General features: G+C 42.5%; 1 long non-coding RNA gene across 1 annotated transcript; it reads left to right on the top strand.

The window, feature by feature from the left end:
- Nucleotides 1-660: 660 nt before the first annotated feature.
- Nucleotides 661-22,059, top strand: LOC115477836. The gene is made up of 3 exons (XR_003943384.1): nt 661-743; nt 3,358-3,415; nt 21,698-22,059. It is a non-coding gene; the product is annotated as an uncharacterized LOC115477836 (long non-coding RNA).
- The last annotated feature ends 1,098 nt before the right edge of the window (nt 22,060-23,157 follow it).

Raw genomic sequence — 23,157 nt, 5'->3', positions numbered from 1 at the left:
TTCCATAGCTTGGCACTCAGGTAGGTGAAGTTTGCTGCATGCGTAAGTTTGTATTTTAGACCTTTGCAGCTTGGGAGATGACGATTGAGGAATGTGCGGGCTGATCTTTTGGCGTTCCTTGTCGGTAAGTCTATCAAGTCTGACATATAGGCTGGGGCGTCTCCATGGATGATTTTATGAACTAGTGTACAAATCTTGAACATGATGCGTTCTTTGAGTGGGAGCCACTGTAGCTTTGCTCGTAGTGGTTTAGCACTTTCATATTTTGCTTTTCCGAATATAAGTCTGGCTGTGGTGTTTTGGGCTGTCTGAAGTTTCTTGATTGTTTGCTCTTTACAGCCAGTGTGTATTGCATTACAGTGTTCTAGGTGACTGAGCACCATTGATTGTACCAAGTTACAAAAGACTGTCATTGGGAAGAACTGTTTTACTCTTTTTTAATTTCCACATTGAGTGGAACATCTTCTTGGTTGTGTTATTCGTATGATTCTCAAGTGTTAAATGACAAATTGATAGTCACTCCAAGGATTTTTAGGGTGTCCGAGATAGGGAGTGTCAGATTTGGTGTGTTTATGGTTGTGAATTTGCTCGTTATTTATTTATTTATTTATTTATGGTTCATTTATACCCCACAGTTTCCCACAATTGCAGGCACAATGTGGCTTACATGAATTACAAAAGTAGAGAAGTACAATACATGTGTATTGGACCATGAGATCTTTTTACTTCATCTGTATTAAAAAGTAAGTAAACAAGATACCGGTATTTAGCTATTTCTTTTTAATATATAATTATACTGTAACTAGTAACTTCAGATCTTTAAAAGCATAGGCAATATATCAAACTCATTCTGTATTTTCCTGATCGGATTTCAGACTGGCTTAGTCTAAAGTTTAACTCTGAAAGACTGTGCCAAATTGTAGTTACCGCCCGGTTACCATGTGGCCCTTGCAGTAATTTCAATTTTGGCATGCGTCCTCTATGCACACCTGAAAAATATTTTTTATTGTCTGGTGTGTGGCAGCTACGTGCGTTGAGTGTCATTTGACGTGCATAGACCATTACCGCCCGGTTACTGCATGAGACCTTACTGCTAGGTCAATGGCTTGCAGCAAGGTCTCAGATCAAAAATGGACGTGCAGCAATTTTCATTTTGCCGCACGTCCATTTTCAGCAAAATTTTTAAAAAAAGGCATTTTTTGTAGGTGCGAAGAAAAATAATTCTGCGTGCGCCCAAAACACGCGTCTATGCTACTGCAAGCCATTTTTCAGAACACCTTAGTAAAAGGACCCCATAGTTTGAAAATTGTCTCAAGTATGTCATTTATGTTTACTGTAAACCACTTTGGACATAGGTGATTATCAGGCTTATTTTCGAAAGAGAAGGATGCCCATCTTTCAACACAAATCACAAGATGGGCGTCCTTCTCACAGGGTTGCCCAAATCGGTATAATAGAAAGCCGATTTTGGGCATCCCCAGTAATTTCCTCAGATAATTATTTGGGGGACTTCTTGCTTTTGGACATTAAAAAAATAAAATCCTGATGAGTGAAAGTAACTCCCAGAGAATCCTTATTTGAACCTTTGAGGTGCTTCTAAATGGCCCTGTGTGTTTGTGTGAGAGGAAACAGGCACTTGGAGGAGGACTCAGAGCCACTTCTAAAGATACAGTGGCTACCCTGGAAGTTTTACAATACTGGTATTTATTTTGTAGCTTGGGCAATAGAGAATTAACTTGCTCAAAGTCACATGGTGCTACAGTGGGAATCAAACCCAGTTCTCCAGGTCTCAGTCACTGCACTAACAATTAGGCTAGCAACAACTAGCAAAATCAAAACAAAAATCTTGAAGTTCTATGCAAAGCAGCAAGTCATTGGGCTAGTCCAGACATTAGAAGGAGAAACTTTTACAGAATCTGGCACTTACACAGATCCCTATCGTAGGTGAATAACAGGACAACATGGCCGTGTCGGGTCTTTGTGATTTGCTGTTGGACATAACAATAAATTATTGTGACCATGGTGGACTCCCAGTTATTATGGTTCCTCTGCTTGGTCATCATCGCTTCCTCGTCTGTGAAATGGTAATAAAAAACCATTGCAATGTACTTTCCCACATACCCCCCCATCTCACCACAGCACCTAAAAAACTTCCACCAAAACAGTTACTCAGTTTTCTCCTGCTATGTTACCGATGTCTTCTTAACCTCCAACACTCTCAGGGAATAGAAAAGTTTTCAACTTTTTCCGAAATACTAAGGGGGGAAGTTATCAATGAGGGCTACGGTTAAGATGGGTTATTTTAACACAAGTTGTGCTATTTTACCATGTTTTATGGGTCTTACCATGTTAGAGTTTTTACATAATAATAAGATGTTTTACATGCATTTGTATGTTTTGCATCTCATTACTATGTAACCCATGTTAACTTAAATACTGCTGCAGTAAAAAAAAGTCAAGCTGCGTTAGGCCCCTTTAAATCACGTTTAGGAGCAAATAATGCTACTTAAAGCCCAATGCAGCTTGATAATGTCCTCCCAAAATGAGACCCTATGGTACAGTAGTATGAGTAAAGTAACCCACATTGATAACTTTCTTCCTAAAATGGGTTATTTTTCCATAAGTTGTACTAGGTTAGCACAGGGTCCCATTTTATGCAGAGACCCTGTGCTTAAAAAACACAACTTGTGGTAAAATAACCCATCTTAATGGTAGCTGTCATTGATAACGTCCCCCCCCCTTAATAAAATGTTTTTCATGGTTAATTGGTATATTACTGATATAATACTTATGAAATCTGAAGTATATTTTTCCTTTTCAGCCTGAATTTTGTCCTCAGGCCATTCTTAATTTTTCTGTTTAAGTTAAAGATTGACTTACTGCTCCACTGGGAAGAGCACAGACCTTAGTACAAGAGTCCATAGCCCCATTTACATCTATATAGATGTGCAAACTGCTGTACTACATAGATTTAAAATGCCAATTTGCCTGGGGCTTTTTTTTTCTTTACCATTATTACTTTCTTATGATAGAGAGCAAAAAGAAATCACCAAAATCTGTAAACAAGGAGAAAACACCCCTCCCCCGTTTACTAAGCCGTGCTAGTGGCTGCCGTGCGGCAATGCTGACACAGCCCATTCAAAGTGAATGAGCTATGTCGGCATTAGCTTATGGCAGCTGCTAGCATGGCTTAGAAAATGGGGGTGGGGGGGAAGTGAGCAAAGGGAGAACTGATATATCAGTTACTGACTTTTGTTTCAAAGATAGTACTTAAAGATGGTGATGATGACTGTGTTAGTTAAAAAAAAACCCAAAAACTTTTCACATGTTTTCTCTTTATTCTTTCCAATCCAATAGATGTTGGGAGGATTTATTCCTGAGGGGTTGATAATATCTGTCTGTTCGCCTGTATGAGGTAAAATAACTTCCTGAAAATTTAATACAATGGGACCATATTTGGCATGAGGAAAAATGTTAAAAAGACATATCTGATTTCCTCAAATTATTACTTTAAAAGGAGTGAAGCCTGTGAAAACTGGGATTACTTTAATCAGTGGGATTTGAATTAGAGACTTAAGTATATGTATTGTTAAATAACTTCTGGTTTTTAAAAGAGAAAGAATGTAATTAGATGTATTATTTTTAACTAATATTGGACAATAAGTATGTTTTCAATTAAATGATTTGACTATACACCGTATTGGCCTTGAAGAAGCCAACCAGATGATCAATGTGGAATAATGAATTAGACGAGTAATATCTGGGGACAATCAGGTTAATACCACGTTTTTTTTTTTCTTCTGTTTACTGTTTAATTGATCTCCTTATCTTGTTTTATTCTCCCTATTTAGTGGTCTAAGGAAGAGAATAGAATTACCTGACTGAAATAATTCCTACATATTACTTTCTCTGTATTTTGAACAAGTTGTTTTATCGCTTGTAAAAATTTAAATGGTTATAAATAAAAATTTTTAAAAAAAAGACATATCTGTTCTGAATGAGGGCTAGATCAGACTAGGGGTTCCAGCTTGCAAGAGGGATTCCAAAGAACAGGTCCTCCCCCCTCCACTCCAAAAAAAAGTCCCAATGCATTTAGGGGATTGCTCCCTTCAAACTGCTTTTCACTTCATTTCTACAGTCATAAATAAATGCGGATTCATCATACCCTTACCCCATGACATAAAACATATCAATATATACATGTATGAATTCCAATTGGTATTAAAAGTGCCCACTTTATTTGCATATTCAGTAATCAGAATGTTATATGTAATATACTACTATGTGTTTGATTACTGTTATACTTGTTCACACATATATGGTATCTTCAGACCATCAGAGGTGGTACTTAGTTAGCTGGCGGTACACCATTAGCAGTTCACATATGGTGAATATTTCCCACCTTTTCTCATCATCGGTCTTTGGTATAAAATACTTATGTGTATTTGTACTATATTTTCTTTATATACTTTTTAAAATTCAGTTTCTTCTACTGTTTACTAGTACGACAAAAATGCCATCTTTACTTAGCTTTTTAAATGATCTTGATGTCTTGTCAGACTAAATATCGGGGCTGCATACCCCGAGAAAGGGTGGGAAATATTCACCATATGTGAACTGCTAATAGTGTACTGCTAGCTAACGGAGTACCGCTTCTGATGGTCTGAAGATACCATATATGTGTGAATTTTAATTGCTGCCAGTTAACATCAATAATTGGTTGTTAGTGTCCAGTTATTGAAGTTTATCCAATTAAGTTGAACATGCATCTTGGGAGCGCACACAGCTTTGGGTGCCCTACATAGAATCCGGGGGGTTTTGTGCTCTATTTGCGTTCAAATTTAGGCGTTGGGAAAAATCCACACTAAGCACTGTTCTATACAGGGTTCTATATAATATTATATAATATATAATAAGGTGTATATAATATGTTAACTGCTGTGATTGTAATCACAGAAAGGCAGTATATCAGATCCTGTCCCCTTTATAAAATAGTGCATGGGGGAAAAGGAATGGGACTTGATATACTGCCTTTTTGTAAATACATTCAAAGTGGTTTACAAGGTATGTACCTGGGGCAATGGAAGGTTAAGCAACTTACTGTGAGGGAGCTATAGTGGGAATTGAACCCAGTTCCCCAGGATCAAAGTCTGCTGCAGTAACCAATAGGCTACTCCTCCACACATTTCCATATCCAGCTTTGGGGATAAGGACTTAACAACTGCTGAAACCTGATGTAAATTCTGGCATGCAGGTTGGGAGTGTAATCCAGGTACTCTATAACATTGTGCCAAAAGTTTTGGAATGCCTCTGACCCACTCATGCCCTTCCCATACCCACATCCTTTTTTGGGTTTCACAGAAGACACTTTGGGTGCACAAGGTTATAGAATAGTGAGTAGGCAGATCTGCACATATATCCAAATTAGTGCCAATTACTGTCAATAATTGATTGTTTTTTTGCGTGCGGATCTTGAGGTGACCTTTACAGTCTTGTAATCTCTGATGAGTAGGAATTATCTCTTACATGCTTGTGTACAGAGCCGCATATGTCTAGTGTCAGTACAGAAATAATAGGTAGCAGTAGATCACAAAGAGTGTGAGCAGAATTTGATCTCTGGATTCTCTGATTCTCAGCCTTCTGCTTTAACTATTAGGCTATTCCTCCCCTTTACACAAGGGTTGGAAAGAATTATGCTTTACATGTTTTCCTGTTTTGTTATTGTTGTAATATATTTTATTTGTTACTAACAAGCATCTGAAAAATAACTGCAGTGGCCTCAGCACTTTCTCACCCCCCCCCCACCAATGATCTAGACATTATCTTCCCTCTCTCTCTGCCTTTTCTCCCTACCCACCTAACTACTCTTACTCTCACTCTCTTCTTCTCAAATACTATCTCCCTTCCTACTCTCCAGGGTACTCTCTTCCTCCTCCTCTCTCTCTCTTCCCTCCCTCACTCTCATTTCCTTTCTCACTTCTTTCTCTCTCTCTCTCTCTCACTTCCTTTCTCCTAAGGCGTTCTCTATTCCATCCTTTTCTTGCCCAAGGCACCTTTTTTCTGTTCCCCTTGCCTTTCCCCACAGGTATTATTTTTCATTCTCTCTTTTCCTTCCCTTCCCTCATCCCAGTACTGTCTTCCTCTCTCTCCTTCCTGCATCTGCATCTCACCTGCACTCTTGTAGCACTGCATTTCTTCAGATTAGCAATAGTCCTTCTTAACCTGTATCACTGTGATGTTTCCAGATAAGGATCAGTATAACAGCAGCAACTAGGTTTACTTAGCTCCATTAGCAGTAGAAGCTTTCAAAGCCTTACACATTATGATTCCCCCAGGAACCAACTAAAAAGCAGAGTAGAAATCAAGGAATATTAATGACTTTTTTAAAAATGCAAACATAATTCTCAAAAGCATTTGGTAGTACTGTTCTCTTGAAACTTCAAGTATAGCCATTGTTGGTTATTAATGCTATTTAAACCCCCACCAATGCTATTTTTCTTATCTTAACCCTTCACCGACAACTATTTGTTATATTAATTGCAGTGATATCAGATATGATTCACAGTAGAGCAATTGGAGACCATGGGTCTCAGCCACTTGGTGCATATGCTTACTTTGTACTCCCAATCTCCACACATTAGCTGTAGCCCCCTCCCCTCCCCAGCAGTCCAATCCGAGCGAACAGTAGGAAAGCATACCGGGTGTGGTGGGCTCAATATTACTCTAACCTGTTCTTCCTGCTTTTTCTGCTGATATGGGTCACAGCTTGGAGCATGGTGCTCTGCAGATTTCTATTGTGCACTAGTGAGCCGATCAGAAGCAAACACAGGTGCTAGAGGCTGTTAACACCATACTATCGCCTGCGTTTGCTACTGCCCATGATCAGAGCCCCTGAGCGCGTGAAATATTGTGCTCGCGGGCTCTGAATGCAACTAGCATTCAAATGCATGCAAAACAGGGTTCTTAGCGCAAGTAGCATGCAAATGAATGCTAAATGTATTCCTCCCCAATGATCAGCTTGCAGCATGCCAAACATTAGTGTGCTGTCCGCAGCAAACCCTACACCAGCTCAGAGCAGGCATTAGGATTTGCAGACCATTGGGGAGGAATGGTGAGCCCTGTCCAGCATGCATTTGCATGCTAGCAGGCCCCCCATTCCTCCCAGTGCAGCAGCCCCCGTAGGAACCCCAACTTGACCCCCCCTCAGTGACACAGGGGCTGGAAGTCCAGTGGACCTCCGATCCCCCGAACCCCCCAACCCCGGTTCGGGGGGGATGGAAATCTGGTGGGTCTCCAGCCCCCCTAACATCCCCTAAGCTGTCCCTGGTGGCCCAGTAGGCCTTGGGTCAATCTCCCCCACCTGGTGGTCTAGCAGCCCTACCTCACCCTTTACCTTCGTTGGAGGAGGGAGGAGGCCTACATCGATGCATGCTAATTCTCCTGGGTATTCCTGATTAATATGTTCATTATTCATGAAAAGTATGAACTGACCTGTGCTATTGATGAAGGTACAAACCACAATCAATTGGCCCACATAGCACCTGCAATTGAAGTGTGTTGGACTTAGCACTTGCTGTTGAGATGGGAGCATTATGGTGACTGTAGCGTGTGAACCTTGTGTGCATGTGACTAACACTGTCAGAATGCCATTTATATTTCTTGAGAAATGTTCCTTGAACTAAAGAGCATTTTATGCCATTCCCTAGAGGGGACTACATACTGGGATATATGTCTCAATGCCTGACACAGGTGGATCTGGCATGTGATCTCTCCCTACTGAATTGACCTTGTAAACCTACTGGTTTATGTCTTAATGTAAATATAATATGCTGACTGTAGTATGCCTATGAAAATTATGAGCTGCTTGAAGTAAAGAGTGCCATTGCCAGGATGGCCTTGGCGTTCTATACACAAACCTTGCTATTTGGAGGACAGCCCTGCTGCAATACATAAGGCATGCTAGACCCAAGGCAAACCTTGTTGCACTACGGAAACAATGTTATGCTAAGGAAAGTGCATGTGCAGTTGTAATTACCATACTGACTCGGTGTACATTGTGCCCAAGATGTGGGTGTGGCTGAAAGCTCCGTTCAGCCCCTTTTTTCCTTTCTGTAGACTCTTCTCAAGAATTGAAGTTAGACTTAGACTGTGTCCCTTGGCTCACAGTCTACTAACCTAACCACCATGCTATTCCCCAGATCGTGTTCCTAGCCTATACTTAGATTGTAAGCTCTTTGAGCAGGGACTGTCTTTCTTCTATGTTTGTGCAGCGCTGCGTACGCCTTGTAGTGCTATAGAAATGCTAAATAGTAGTAGTAGTAGTAGTATGTGAATTCTTAAATCAGAGAATGCAAAGTGCACGTTTTTCGTGATGGAAATGGTATATAACAATACAACTATGGAAGTGGAACTGTACGACTTCCCCACTTGCTTGGAATAAGTGTGTTGTCAGATACAGTGAGTGTACAAAATGTGCTGTCAGATACAGCGAGTGTACAACATTACTTGGTCTCATTAGGTCTGACAAGTTCCTTTGCTTCCACTATGCTACTCCTCAGATCCTGTTCCTAACCCTGTACCTAGATGTGAATTCTTCTAGACAACTTCACCAAGTGTTCATGCTAGGAAGAAACTCAAGAATTCAAAGTACGCATTTATCCTGATGCAAATGAAATACAGCAAAACAACTAATCAAGCGGAACAATACAACATCTCCACATTCTTGGAATAAGTGTACTGTCAGATACAGCAAGTGTAAAAAATACTTGGCAGCCTTAAGGCTGACACACTTCTTTCAAACCACTGTGCCACTCTCCAGATCCTGTTTCGAGTTGCGTACCCAGATGTGAATTCTCATATACAACATCACTAGTATTCATGCCAGGAAGAAGCCAAAGAATGCAAATGACACCTTTTCCTGAAGCAAATGGAATACAACAAAAATCAGTATGTAAGTGGAACAATACAACTCCATGAAAGAAGTGTAAAAGCAGTTGGTCTCATTAGGGCTGACAAGTTCCTTTGCATCGTATTCCATCATCAGGAGGGAATGCCACAAAGTCTGCTCAGTATATCCCTATCTGTGGATAGGAAATGCCCTCGTAGACCGGATGAAGCCCAGAAACAGTGCGACACCCCACTGAGAGGAGAAAGACTGAGGGCAGGCTTGTGGAAATGCCCAACTGCAATCAAACCACTGCTTCCACTAATTACTGGTTGTTCTTGTAATTGGCTCTACAATTGTTCACATAAGTAACCTAATGTAGTAATGTGTCCCTGAGGGTAATGTAAAAAACAAATCCATGAAATCTATCCGGGTTGCCGAGAGGGGAGGGCAAGCTTCTATGGGCCCAGCCTCCAAGGGGGTCCGGCACCAGGGTCTGTCTCTCTCCTGCTCCTCTGTGCCAGGACCCGGTTGATTGCATTAATGCAATAACCCAGGTCCCTTCACACAGGAGCAGGAGAGTGATAGAATGAGGGAGGAGCCAGTGCAGGAAGGTAAGGGAGTGGGGGCGGCTGTGGCAGCCCTGTCCCGGACCCACACTTTCTTGCCTCCCCTGATGTGAGTGCAGTAAACAGATTTGAGAGGGCTTATGGAAAGCTATTGTTGTGGAGAATGGAAATGCCACCAGTTGCAATGATACCTGATGGACTTGCCTTGAAACCAGATTCCCACGCATGAAACCATGCTCCTTTGTGTGTTTCCCCAGTGGCAGGCAGCACTGCAAAATGTTATGTGAAATACCCCAATGCGTGCTATTGTCAAATATGTCAAATAAAACACTTCAGACAATCAATACAAATTTCTGGCACATTGCGTCTGTAGCCTGCAAAGGCTGGTACCTATCTGAATTATGAAGATTCTGCTCGCGAAGACACCATGATTGGGAATGTGCAAATCTTGTCCTCCAGTGGAATGGCATAGGCGTAGACTGGGGGGGGGCGAGGGGGGGCAATGCCCCCCCAAACGACGCGAGGCGCCGCCGCACCATTAGTTTAAAAAAAAACAAAAAACACATGCAGGCACGCGCTCCTCTCGGTCCGCTTGGCTTCCCTGCCCTCTCTATCTGTTTCCCGCCTTCCTCTGACGTCATTTCCTTTCGGGCGGGACGCAGACAGAGAGGGCAGGGAAGCCAAGCAGACGGAGAGGAGCGTGTCCGTCTACCCCTCTCTCTTCCTCCCTCCCTCCGGCGCAGGCAGCAGTCTTTTCCAGCATTCCTGGCAGCGGTAGCGTTGTACACGCTGCCTTTGGCTCTGCCCCGAAGCCTTCTCCTCAAGTTCCTGTTCCCGCATAGGTGGGAACAGGAACTTGAAGAGAAGACTTCCGGGGCAGACCGAAGGCAGCGTGTACAACGCTACCGCTGCCAGGAACGCTGAAAAAGCTGAAGACTGTTGCCTGCACCGGAGGGAGGGAGGAAGAGAGGGGGTAAACGGAGTCACCATCTTGGACCTCGGGGAGGGGGGGGGAGCAGAGGGAAGATGGATGGGACTGGGAGGGGTGGGAAGCAGAGGGAAGGAGCAAGAAATGAATGGGACTGGGAGGGGTGGGAAGCAGAGGGAAGGAGCAGGAAATGAATGGGACTGGGAGGGGTGGGAAGCAGAGGAAAGGAGCAGGAGATGAATGGGACTGGGAGGGGTGGGAAGCAGAGGGAAGGAGCAGGAGATGAATGGGACTGGGAGGGGTGGGAAGCAGAGCAAAGGAGCAGGAGATGAATGGGACTGGGAGGGGTGGGAAGCAGAGGGAAGGAGCAAGAAATGAATGGGACTGGGAGGGGTGGGAAGCAGAGGGAAGGAGCAAGAGATGGATGGGACTGGGAGGGGTAGGAAGCAGAGGGAAGGAGCAAGAAATGAATGGGACTGGGAGGGGTGGGAAGCAGAGGAAAGGAGCAGGAGATGAATGGGACTGGGAAGGGTGGGAAGCAGAGGGAAGGAGCAGGAGATGAATGGGACTGGGAGGGGTGGGAAGCAGAGCAAAGGAGCAGGAGATGAATGGGACTGGGAGGGGTGGGAAGCAGAGGGAAGGAGCAAGAAATGAATGGGACTGGGAGGGATGGGACTGGGAGGGGTGGGAAGCAGAGGGAAGGAGCAAGAGATGGATGGGACTGGGAGGGGTGGGAAGCAGAGGGAAGGAGCAAGAAATGAATGGGACTGGGAGGGGTGGGAAGCAGAGGGAAGGAGCAGGAAATGAATGGGACTGGGAGGGGTGGGAAGCAGAGGAAAGGAGCAGGAGATGAATGGGACTGGGAGGGGTGGGAAGCAGAGGAAGGAGCAGGAGATGAATGGGACTGGGAGGGGTGGGAAGCAGAGCAAAGGAGCAGGAGATGAATGGGACTGGGAGGGGTGGGAAGCAGAGGGAAGGAGCAAGAAATGAATGGGACTGGGAGGGGTGGGAAGCAGAGGGAAGGAGCAAGAGATGGATGGGACTGGGAGGGGTAGGAAGCAGAGGGAAGGAGCAAGAAATGAATGGGACTGGGAGGGGTGGGAAGCAGAGGAAAGGAGCAGGAGATGAATGGGACTGGGAAGGGTGGGAAGCAGAGGGAAGGAGCAGGAGATGAATGGGACTGGGAGGGGTGGGAAGCAGAGCAAAGGAGCAGGAGATGAATGGGACTGGGAGGGGTGGGAAGCAGAGGGAAGGAGCAAGAAATGAATAGGACTGGGAGGGATGGGACTGGGAGGGGTGGGAAGCAGAGGGAAGGAGCAAGAGATGGATGGGACTGGGAGGGGTGGGAAGCAGAGGGAAGGAGCAAGAAATGAATGGGACTGGGAGGGGTGGGAAGCAGAGGGAAGGAGCAGGAAATGAATGGGACTGGGAGGGGTGGGAAGCAGAGGAAAGGAGCAGGAGATGAATGGGACTGGGAGGGGTGGGAAGCAGAGGGAAGGAGCAGGAGATGAATGGGGACTGGGAGGGGTGGGAAGCAGAGCAAAGGAGCAGGAGATGAATGGGACTGGGAGGGGTGGGAAGCAGAGGGAAGGAGCAAGAAATGAATGGGACTGGGAGGGGTGGGAAGCAGAGGGAAGGAGCAAGAGATGGATGGGACTGGGAGGGGTAGGAAGCAGAGGGAGGAGCAAGAAATGAATGGGACTGGGAGGGGTGGGAAGCAGAGGGAAGGAGCAGGAAATGAATGGGACTGGGAGGGGTGGGAAGCAGAGGAAAGGAGCAGGAAATGAATGGGACTGGGAGGGGTGGGAAGCAGAGGGAAGGAGCAAGAGATGGATGGGACTGGGAGGGGTGGGAAGCAGAGGGAAGGAGCAAGAAATGAATGGGACTGGGAGGGGTGGGAAGCAGAGGGAAGGAGCAGGAGATGGATGGGACTGGGAGGGGTGGGAAGGAGCAGGAGATGAATGGGACTGGGAGGGGTGGGAAGCAGAGGAAAGGAGCAGGAGATGAATGGGACTGGGAGGGGTGGGAAGCAGAGGAAAGGAGCAGGAGATGAATGGGACTGGGAGGGGTGGGAAGCAGAGGGAAGGAGCAGGAGATGAATGGGACTGGGAGGGGTGGGAAGCAGAGGAAAGGAGCAGGAGATGAATGGGACTGGGAGGGGTGGGAAGCAGAGGGAAGGAGCAGGAGATGAATGGGACTGGGAGGGGTGGGAAGCAGAGGGAAGGAGCAAGAGATGGATGGGACTGCGAGGGGTGGGGAGCAGAGGGATGGACCAGGAGATGGATGGGATTGGGAGAGGTCAGGCACAGCAGAGGGAAGGAGCAGAAGATGGATGGGACGGAGGGATGGTGAGCAGAGGGAAGGAACAGAAGATGGATGGAACTGGGAGGGTTGGGGAGCAGAGGGAAGGAGCAAGAGATGGATGGGACTGGGAGGGTGGGGAGCAGAGGGAAGCCTACTGGAAAGAAGACACTGCATAAAACAGAAGACACTGGGATCAAAGCGAATAGAAAAACTAAATGATCAGACAACAAAGGTAAATAAAAGTATTTTATTCATAATTTATTAATTGAAATGTGTCAGCTTTTTGAAATGTGCATCTGTGATATTTTGCCTGTAAATTTCATTTCCTTCCTCCATATTAGCATATTCATTTGCATATTTATATATGCAAATGATATGCTAATATGCTCCGCCCATTCTTTGCCCCCCCAAATGAAACAGTCAAACTACGCCTATGTGGAATGGCATTAGTCTTTCCCACCCAACACATGCAAGTCAGCATCGGGAGATGTAGTAAGACACCAGTAGCTGCCACCGCTTTGCAGCCAAAGACAAGGCTCAGTATAACACTAAGGGAAACCAATTACTTCATTACTGAAAGCATTTACCATGCCCCAAATCCTAAGTAAGCTTCCTAATAATATAACTGTAAAGAAAGTGATTAACATACCCATCCATTAAATATATATTTTGATAAAGAAACGCAAAAGAAAAGTGATTATTGAAAGGCATAACTAGTAAATGTATCTCTAAGATAAACATTAAGCAATCAAGCCCTAAAGAGAAAGCGCTTAATTAAAAGCATATAATTTAAGGTATCTCTAAAACATACAGGGATATGTTTATTAAAGTGCATTAGCATTTTTAACACGCCTGTAAATTTAAGGTACGTTAAATGCTAACGTGCCTATAATTTCTATGGGCACATTAGTGTTTAACGTGTATAAACCATGTAAGCGTGTTAAAAACATTAATGTGCCCATAGGGCCGCTTAGTAAACATAGGTGACAGTGAGCTTATACTTTTACCCCTTACTATTACCTATGTATTTTAATAATGTAACCCTAAAGAAGGTGATTACCTAAAGGCATATAAGGTTACTATATATCTGTATCATACTGTAACTGCTGTTATATAAAACAAACAGGTAGCATACTCATTTATCTGTGTCAACCTTTTTGATTAGTATGTCCTCCGTTTTTGGTAGCAATTCAGAGCGAGTCTGTATCAGAAACATCAGCCTAAGAAGATCTAATAAGACGCCAATAACTGCCGCTATTCCTATAACCAGAGACAAGAATCAATACAACAACAAAGAAAACTAATTACTTTAGAACTGAAAACTTGTTCCATGCCCATACTCATCAGTTATGTATTTTAATAATCATTAGTGTATTTTAATAATCTACCCCAAAGGAAAGTGATTAATTAAAAGCATGGCCTATTAATATGCATCTCTGATAGTGCAAGCATATACCCCACCTAATACTGTGAAATGTGTATTGTAATAATCCAATACCCATTACATTAAATGTGTCTTTGATAAGCTAACCATAAGGAAAGTGATTAATTTTAAGCAATCAAGTTACTGCATCTCCTAAATATACCGTAGTCATGCATCTCCCAAAGATACAGCTGCTGCCGTTATATCAAAGTAACAGTTTAATCATTTATCTGTGCAAACATAATTGCACTATATGGAGTAAACCTGTAACAAAAAGTGGTAACATGAGACTTTTTCATTAAATGGCCTCCCGAATTGTGCATGAAACCTCTAACGAATGGAGCAACCATTGACATAACTAACATGGCCTCCAAATAAGCATCTGATACTGATAGGACAAGCTTCTAGGGCGTGCCACACAAAGGGTGGAAGGCCACCACACAGAAAAACAGGGTCAGGCATGGTTCTCTGTAACATGCATGTGCATACATATGTATTCTAAATTAACATATTTGTACTGGTTATTTTTCAGCACAAATCACTCATAGTTAATTCAAATATGAGAAATATATTTATTTATTTATTACATTTGTACCCCGCGCTTTCCCACACATGGCAGGCTCAATGCAGCTTACATAGTACCAATATAAATAATTACAAAGTTGTAAGAAGAATATACAGATATCTTAAACACATATTTCTAAAGCAATTCTATCTTAGATTATGGAGCTATCTGTATCACTGAAGTTCCCATTTAACATGCTCTGAGATATATCCATTATAAAGGGTAATGAATTAAGCCATACTAGTTTTCAAAGTACTGTAGGAATTCAAAGGAGAGGTGCCATGGCCGCCACAACATAAGCAGCTGCCCGATACAGAAATGGGAGGGTGGGCACATCTGACCAAGATGAGTCTGCGGTCCAATGCCGGCAAATGCACCCACACACACAGCCCTTGCAGATGTAGCACAGCCCAGGGAGTAGTACACGCAATCTACTGCCTGCCCATGTGACCACACACATGAGACAACCAGTGCTCCGTAAGACAACTAGCCCACAGCAATCTCCCTCAAAGGCATGCTGAAAGGTAGGCAGCAACCTCATCACCCCCCAAGGCCTGCAACGAAGAGCACAGGCTCTTGCCATGAGTGGCACACAAGCCTTTTCCTTGAGGCTCCAATGGTTTCTCGAACCTATCAGTAGATGGGAGATTCACCTACACTCGCAGCAAAGAGCCACCAGAGCACACACCACAGACCCTGATGTGTCAGCAAAAGAGAGCATGCCCGCTCAATTCCAAATCTGGCCTTAAAGTGAGAGCAACGGCCATGCAGTTGATCCATCACTGTGTACCTCTTTGGTGCTCCCAAGGCAGGCTGCAACCACCCTCACGCTCTCAAAACCCCCACTCCAAAGCTGTCACCCTGGGGCGTGAGGCAACTGTGAACTGCTCTCCATGCAGCTGGTACCGCATTAGCAGTGCTCTGCTCGATTAGCTCTGTGTGCCAGGTTCTACCACTCCAACCCCTACAACTACTCACCCCATCCCTACCAGTTGCATGAGGCCAATTGTCAACTTGATGACCTGCCCGAAGAAGAAAGAGGAAAAAACTGGTGGCCAAGCAGAAAGAAAATCAGAGGCAGAAACAGCACAGTGAGTAGTGAGCCACTGGGACAGCCTTCCCAATAGCAATTAAAATGGCGATTGCATCTCTGTAACCACCCCCTTACTGCATCCAGTGGCCCGCCTCTCTTCTCTCATTTCTAGGACCTCACCTCTTGTTCCCTATATCTCTCTCTCCCTTACTGGCTTTTTCTACCAGTGCTTCTTGCTGTCCCTGACTGATCCTGCCTACACTACCTGCAAGCCCTTCTTAATCTCCCTAACCCCCCCCCCCCCGGTATCTCCCCCTCTAGCCATGCTGAGCCACCGCCCGTTTGTACGTCTGACTACCTAAATGTCTGGGTCAGCATGTCTGCGGTGCCTCCAGTGCTGACTTCCTCCTCAAATGCTCAATGCTGCATGATGAAGACACTGTGGGCAGAGAAAGGGCAGTAATCAAACTTGACTGAGAAAAAGCGAAATATAGTGCAACACAGCACTTCTCCACTGATTCCCATTGGAATGGGGAGAACAGTTTACCACCAAATGTATGGGGTAGATATAAGCAGGCAACCTGACTTCCTCCTCAAATGCTCAATGCCACATGATGATGTCACCATGGGCAGAGCAACGAGCTGGTCATGGAGCAAATGCAATAATCAAACTTGACTGAGAAAAAGTCAACTATAGTGCAACACAGCACTTCTCCTCTCATTCCCATTGAAATGGGGAAGAACAGTTCACTACTCGATGGTATGGGGTAGATACAAGCAGTGAATCTGACTCCTACCTTGACTTCCTCCTCAAATGCTCAACGATGTACAATGACATCACTGTGGGTGGAGCAATGAGCTGGTCACAAAGCAAAGGCAACAATCAAACTTGACTGAGGAAAAGTCAAATATAGCGCAGCACAGCACTTCTCCACCTCTTGTTCCCATTGGAATGAGAAAGAACACACGATGGTATGGGGTAGATACAAGCAGGCAAGGTTTTGTTTTGATCTCAGATTTTGCAACCAAAATAAAAGAGGTAGCCATTCTTTACCACAGCAGTTATATTCCATTTTTGTAATGCAAAAGTCACTTCACCACAAACATAGCAGACGTTATCTGTATTGTTCAAGCATGCATGTGGCATCTCCTCGGCTAAACTGACAAATAAGAGAGAATGACACTATGTTCTGATCCAGTTGCATATCATGAAAACTAGAGCCAATCAACAGGTTTAAACTTCATTTTTGTTCTCAGTGGCCCATAATTAGCACAGTTTCACTACATTTATTTTGGAAGCATTTTGGCTGTAGAATAGTGATTTGGACATCATCCCTCAGATTCTGTAAAGCACATTCAAATTTGAGTGCCCAAATTTCTGTGCGACCCTGAGATACATGTGCAACTAAATTGGGTAATGAGCCAATTGACAAAACAAATTGAATGCTAACAATCAATAATTGATATTAATTGGCACTAATTTGGATTTGCACATGCATCTTGCTATGTGCTATTCTATAAAACTGTGCATCCAAATTCCATAACAGGGCCATGGGAAGGGCATAGGCGGGTCAGGGAAAATCCAGAAATTTGTTGCAGTTATAGAATACCACAGATATGCACCCAAATTAGGTGCCAGGAATTACACTTGATTTCAGAAGGCAAATATATTTTAATTTGATGTACCTCAGTAAAGGCAATACAACTTCCCTTCAGCGCCAACTGCTAGACACATTATAAAGTAGTCCAAAATGCCACAAAAATTGCATTCAGAACCTATTGTGGGGGTTTTCAACCCAGTCTGTGGGACACACCTAGCATGACAGGTTTTCAGGATACCCACAATGAATATGCATGAGATAGATTTGCATAGAAAGGATATAGTGCATGCAAATTTATCTCATGCATATTCACTGTAGACATCCTGAAAACGTGTCTGGCTGAATGTGTCCCAGGGACTGGGTTGAGAACCCCTGGACTACAGAAATCCTTTAATACCATGACAGCACTACCAGGACTAAGACAGCATCTATCCTACCTGAAAGACTGCATTACAAATATTACATTGGGTTCTAGGACCCAATACACCTTCTAATGGGAAACAGGAGGATTACTACAGATCTCTATCTAAGAACTACATGCTAACAGAATTGTTCACTTCAGTCACCCACGAAGAACACAGATATTCACCAAATACAGAGCAAGGGACCACAAATAGAGAAATAGAAGTATGCAGACAAAAACTGAAATGGAAACCCCCAAAAGTCAGATTGTATTTCCTCTTCTACGGAGCCAAAGACATCAGACATACACGTTCCAATTTACTAAATTCAAAATATCTGGGATCAGTGAATGTATTCCCCCTCCTCCCCAGCCCATTGATTCCAAGCCCCCTTTGCAAACATGATTTAATTCTTGTACTTTTCTTAATAACATGCTTTAACACCTGAAGCTAACTTGCTGCATAGTTTCTATTATGTTTTCTTCTGCTTGTTTTCTCTTATCTCTGTTTTTGACCAGGAAGTATTATGACCTATTTTATTTCTTTATTTTTTTTTGTGGCTGATATTCAGTGGGTCCCTATTTGCTGAAGGGTCTTCTTACTAAGGTGCGCTGAAAAATGGCTTGTGGTAGTGTAGGGCCGGGTTTTGGGTGCGTGCCGATCCAATTTTCAGTGTACCTGTAAAAAAGGCCTTTTTTAAAATTTTTGCTGAAAATGGATGTGTGGAAAAATGAAAATTACTGCATGTCCATTTTGGGTCTGTGACCTTAGTGCCAGCCATTAACCTAGCAGTAAAGACTCACGTGGTAACCAGGCGGTAATGACCTACGCACGTCAGATGTCATTTGAAGCGAGTCCAAAAATAAAAATTATTTTTTGGATGCATGTATCAGACGGCGCAAAAAATGAAATTACCACAAGAACCACGTGGTAGCTGGGCGGTAACTCCATTTTGGCATGCGTTGGGAGTGCGTAGATGCTTACGCGGCTTAGTAAAAGGGCCCCTTAAAGACTTATCTAGGTATCTTTAAGCAGATCTTTAGCCATCCTATGAATAGGTGCCAAAGGGGGAGGAGGAGCTGGAATCAATTTTAGGTCTTCAGAATTCTAACATTACATTTATTGAGGCAAAATAAGATTTACAGCATTTGAATGGATTGCAGTTTTTACAACTGGTTAGAGTTGAATAAACACATTTTACATTTTGCTTCCAGATATAATAAGCTTTGGAAGTAGGGGAGGTAAAGAAAGGAAGACTTTATAAAATTATTCTAGATCTTGGAGCTTTGCACAATAATTTTAATTTAATATTCAGAATTTGCCTGATAAACTGTAACATAATTTCAGCACATTGATGAATTATGCATTTGATCTTTGGAAAAAAGTCATCTTATGTAGTGTATCTATGACATAAAATAATAAGATGCATAAAAAGTTAGGATAGACAAAGGATCAAATATCTAAAAAAAATGATAGAAGAGGGCTCAGTCAAACCTAAACAATCTACAAAACTCGGCAGAATTTTAACTAACAAATATAGGTGTCAGGTGATATAGGTGATACCTTTATGAGGCACATAACTAAACTTATACTGGGTGAGTTTTCAGGGTGCCCTATGACCTGTCATTTCCTGCAGCAGCTCAGAGGTAGATTCTGCAGTGGTTCTGTGGTAATTTTCATAAATGTAAATAATTTTGCTTTTTGTAGAATGCAAATTTATTTTGCATAATAGAAATAAGTAATTTTCCAACCTTGTTTTGTAACTGTTTAATTTATATTGTTTGAAGAGCTTTGTGGTGAGGAATCACAGATATTGATGTGGGGGAACAGAAAGAGATATCTGCAATGAGGAGAGAAGGATCAACGTAGGGGAGGAGAAAGAGTTGATCAGAGATGAGGAGGAGAAGATGAAGGGAAGAGTGATAGGATATAGATATGAGAAGATCAGGAATGGAGAAAGAAGATAGGGAATTGTGAGAAGAAAATAGGCGAGGTGGGGAGGGATGCTCTAGGATTTTGGGGGCATCTGAAGGGTGGAAATGGAAGTTCTGGGATCTTCAGGAGAGCTGTAAAGAAACGAGGGAGTAAATGACCCACTCTGAGTTCAGCAGTATTCTCCTTCACAATTCTATTCTTGCTATGTTCCTCCACCCAACCTATGCTTGTCAATCTCTTTCTCCTTCCCATTACCAGTCCTTGTATCTTCTTTTCTCTTCCCATTTCAGGTATCTTATCTCACATAGCCCACATCCCAAATTCTAACACACACACATATATACACACACTCATACTCATACAGTGGAGGAGTGGCCTAGTGGTTAGAGCACTGGTCTTGTAATCTAGAGGTGGCCAGTTCAAATCCCACTGCTGCTCCTTGTGATCTTGGGCAAGTCACTTAACCCTCCATTGCCTCAGGTACAAGCTTAGATTGTGAGCCCTCCTGGGACAGAGAAATATCCAGTGTACTTGAATGTAACTCACCTTGAGCTACTACTGAAAAAGGTGTGAGCAAAATCCAAATAAATAAATTCAAATAAAATACTCCATTTCCCTTAGCCCCCCATCTCTCTTCCACATATCCCCCCTGCCCTGCCTGATTTACACCAACCGTCATACTGTAGCCCTTCTCACACTTACCCTGAGCCCTTCTCTCACACTTGCATAAATACTCATCACTAGCACACACATGCATAAGAGCATATGTCAATTCTTCAGCCTCTTTTTCATATAATACCAATCCTTTCGCCTCTCTTTTACACACATACACAAAACCTAATTTCCAAACCACTACTACTACTACTACTACTACAAATCATTTCTTTAAATTGTTCTTTAATCCACTGATTCCCAAATGTGTGAATGACCAACTGCTCATCTGTAGAGAGATATATTTTGGGTGGCACCAGGGAAGCAAACCAGGTAAATGGGGGGAGGGGGAGCCAAACTGACATTTTGTTATATCATAATCATCCCCTACACCTTTAAAAAAGCTAAGAAAGACACTATGGACCAAATTCTATAAATAGCAGGCCCATTGTTTTTTGTATTATACATGGAGTAGGAAATGTTCAAACTCTGTATACGGCAATCAATGCTGTTTTATCTTATTTTGTAAATTACTGGTTGGCTCCATAACTTAAAACTTATAAAAGGTATCATATAATTTTACAAAATTTATGTTTTTTCACATTGATCAATAGATGTTTTAAAATAGTGCTATGAATTCTGAATAGTTGCATGCACCAATTACAGTTATAAGTTGAAGGGAGCTCTCAATAGTGTAATTCAAGATACGCTCAGCTTCTATAAATCAATCAATTCTGATGAAATCTGAATAGACATGGAAATATTTTTAATTGTATTGGTCCTGATTTAAATGTCAGGATTAAAGTTAGGAATCTTTGCCCTCAAAACACCACTATATACTTATCCAAATATATGCTTTCTCCATGAAAAACGGAGCTGTGGAGCCATCAATGGCAGCTGGTGATATTTCAGACTGCTTTTTTGCCTCATATTTTGTTGCCAAAGGGAAACTAATTCTGGCAGTGAGGAAAAAAGAAGCATTTGTTTCTCATGAAAGCTTTTGCCAAGCTGGGGTCTTTTTGTTTGAAGTGCACCTGCAGTTCTCCTAGACTTGATAATAACAACTAGACTGGATTACAAAATGACTCCTACAGTATCTTTACATAACATAAGGCATTTCAGTCAATTAAGAAATGATGGATTAAAATTATCTTGATGCTTGCATAAAAGACTCAGATATCGTATGTTAGACTGAAAAAACCTTAAGCAGAGTCTGAAGGGACAGAAGATCGACACAGAGGGCAGGACTTCATTTCTTCCTCATAAGGTTCTCTTATAATGGTGCATTAAATATGAAATGGAATGATTAAATACTTACATTGCTATTATTTCTTTGTAAATTGTTGTAAGTTAACATAGAAAGAAGGTTTATTAGTTTGTATTCTTTTTTTTTTTCTTCACAGAAGGAATTTCTGCACTAGAAAAGATATAATGCAATCATCATGTTGACCAATTACTCTTTTTTTCTGATGCTGAAATTCGTTGTATATGAAAGATGGCACATTTATTGGAAAGGTTTAAACAAGAGCCAAAGTATTTTCATTCCATTTGATCAACACAAGAAACATGAAAATGCGCAGGAAATACACTATATCCATTTGCAGAGCTTGGAAAGGTGCTATATCATTGTAAAAACTGAGATTTTCATTATGGTTTTTCCCATAAGCAAAGAATAACAGAAATCTCTTGACCATTGTGGCTGGCACATAAGCTTCCATGTAGGGAAAATGATGAACCAGAAAAACAGAATGACAGGTTACTGATGTAAGATTCTGAGCTGTTACGAGATTAAAAAAAGGTTTACTGGATAATGTGTTAACATTTTTTTAAATTTCCTAATGTATCTTGTTGAATATATAGTGTAATTGTCCTCCTTTTCCACAGTCAAGTGTTTTTTAATCAGCTCTTGTTCCAGGTTTTCTCCAGCGGCCTGTAACTTGTAACAGTATCCAAACAAAAAATTGCCCTCCTTTTCCACCACCAAGCTGGCCTTGTAAGAGTGTCCATAGAAATCACCAACAATAATTATCCTCTTTTTCCACAGTCAGACTGGCTTTGCTTAGCCTGGGATAGAACACTTACTGGTGGATTCTATATAACACACATGTGTGTTCTGCATTGAAATCTAACCATAACAACACATGTAACTTAATTGGCATAAAAAGGTAATCAGCATTGATAACAGCACTTCACAAGCAATAATGAGCACTAATTGTCAATAATTAGAATTTACAAGCATAACTCGTTAAGCATATTCTGTATGAACTGCACCTAAATTCTAACGTGTGCAGTTCAAAAGGGGCATAGTTAAGGGTGGGGAAATGGGCGTTTCATGGGCATTCCAAACTTTACACATGTAGTTATAGAATATGGCCCAGTGCACGTAAATCTACGTGCAGGGATTTATGTCACATTTTCGTTGGTGTAAATGGAGGTGCGTAGGTTTAGGCGCTGAGATATCAATTAAGCATATTAAATATACTGCGCCTAAATCTGGGTGCCGCTTATAGAATACACAGTCAGAAATGTTTACCGCCCAGCTAGTCCAGTATCCTGTTTCTAACAGTGGCCAATCCAGGTCGCAAGTACCTGGCAGAAACCCAAATAATGACAATATTCCATGCTACCAATCCCAGAGCAAGCAGTGGCTTCCCCTTTGTCTATTTCAAAAGCGGACTATGGACTTTTCCTCCAGGAACTTGTCCAAACCTTTTTTTAAATCCAGATACGCTAACTGCTGTTACTAAATCTTCAGGCAAAGAGTTCCAGAGCTTAAAAAATATTTCCTCCTATTTGTTTTAAAAGGATTTCCATGTAACTTCCTTGAGTGGCCCCTAGTCTTTGCTCTTTTGGAATGACTAAA

The sequence above is a fragment of the Microcaecilia unicolor genome, chromosome 9 (assembly GCF_901765095.1).
Source record: "Microcaecilia unicolor chromosome 9, aMicUni1.1, whole genome shotgun sequence".
Classification (NCBI taxonomy): domain Eukaryota; kingdom Metazoa; phylum Chordata; class Amphibia; order Gymnophiona; family Siphonopidae; genus Microcaecilia; species Microcaecilia unicolor.
The sequence above is the reverse complement of the archived record's forward strand: the minus strand, read 5'-3'. Positions and strand labels throughout refer to the sequence as shown.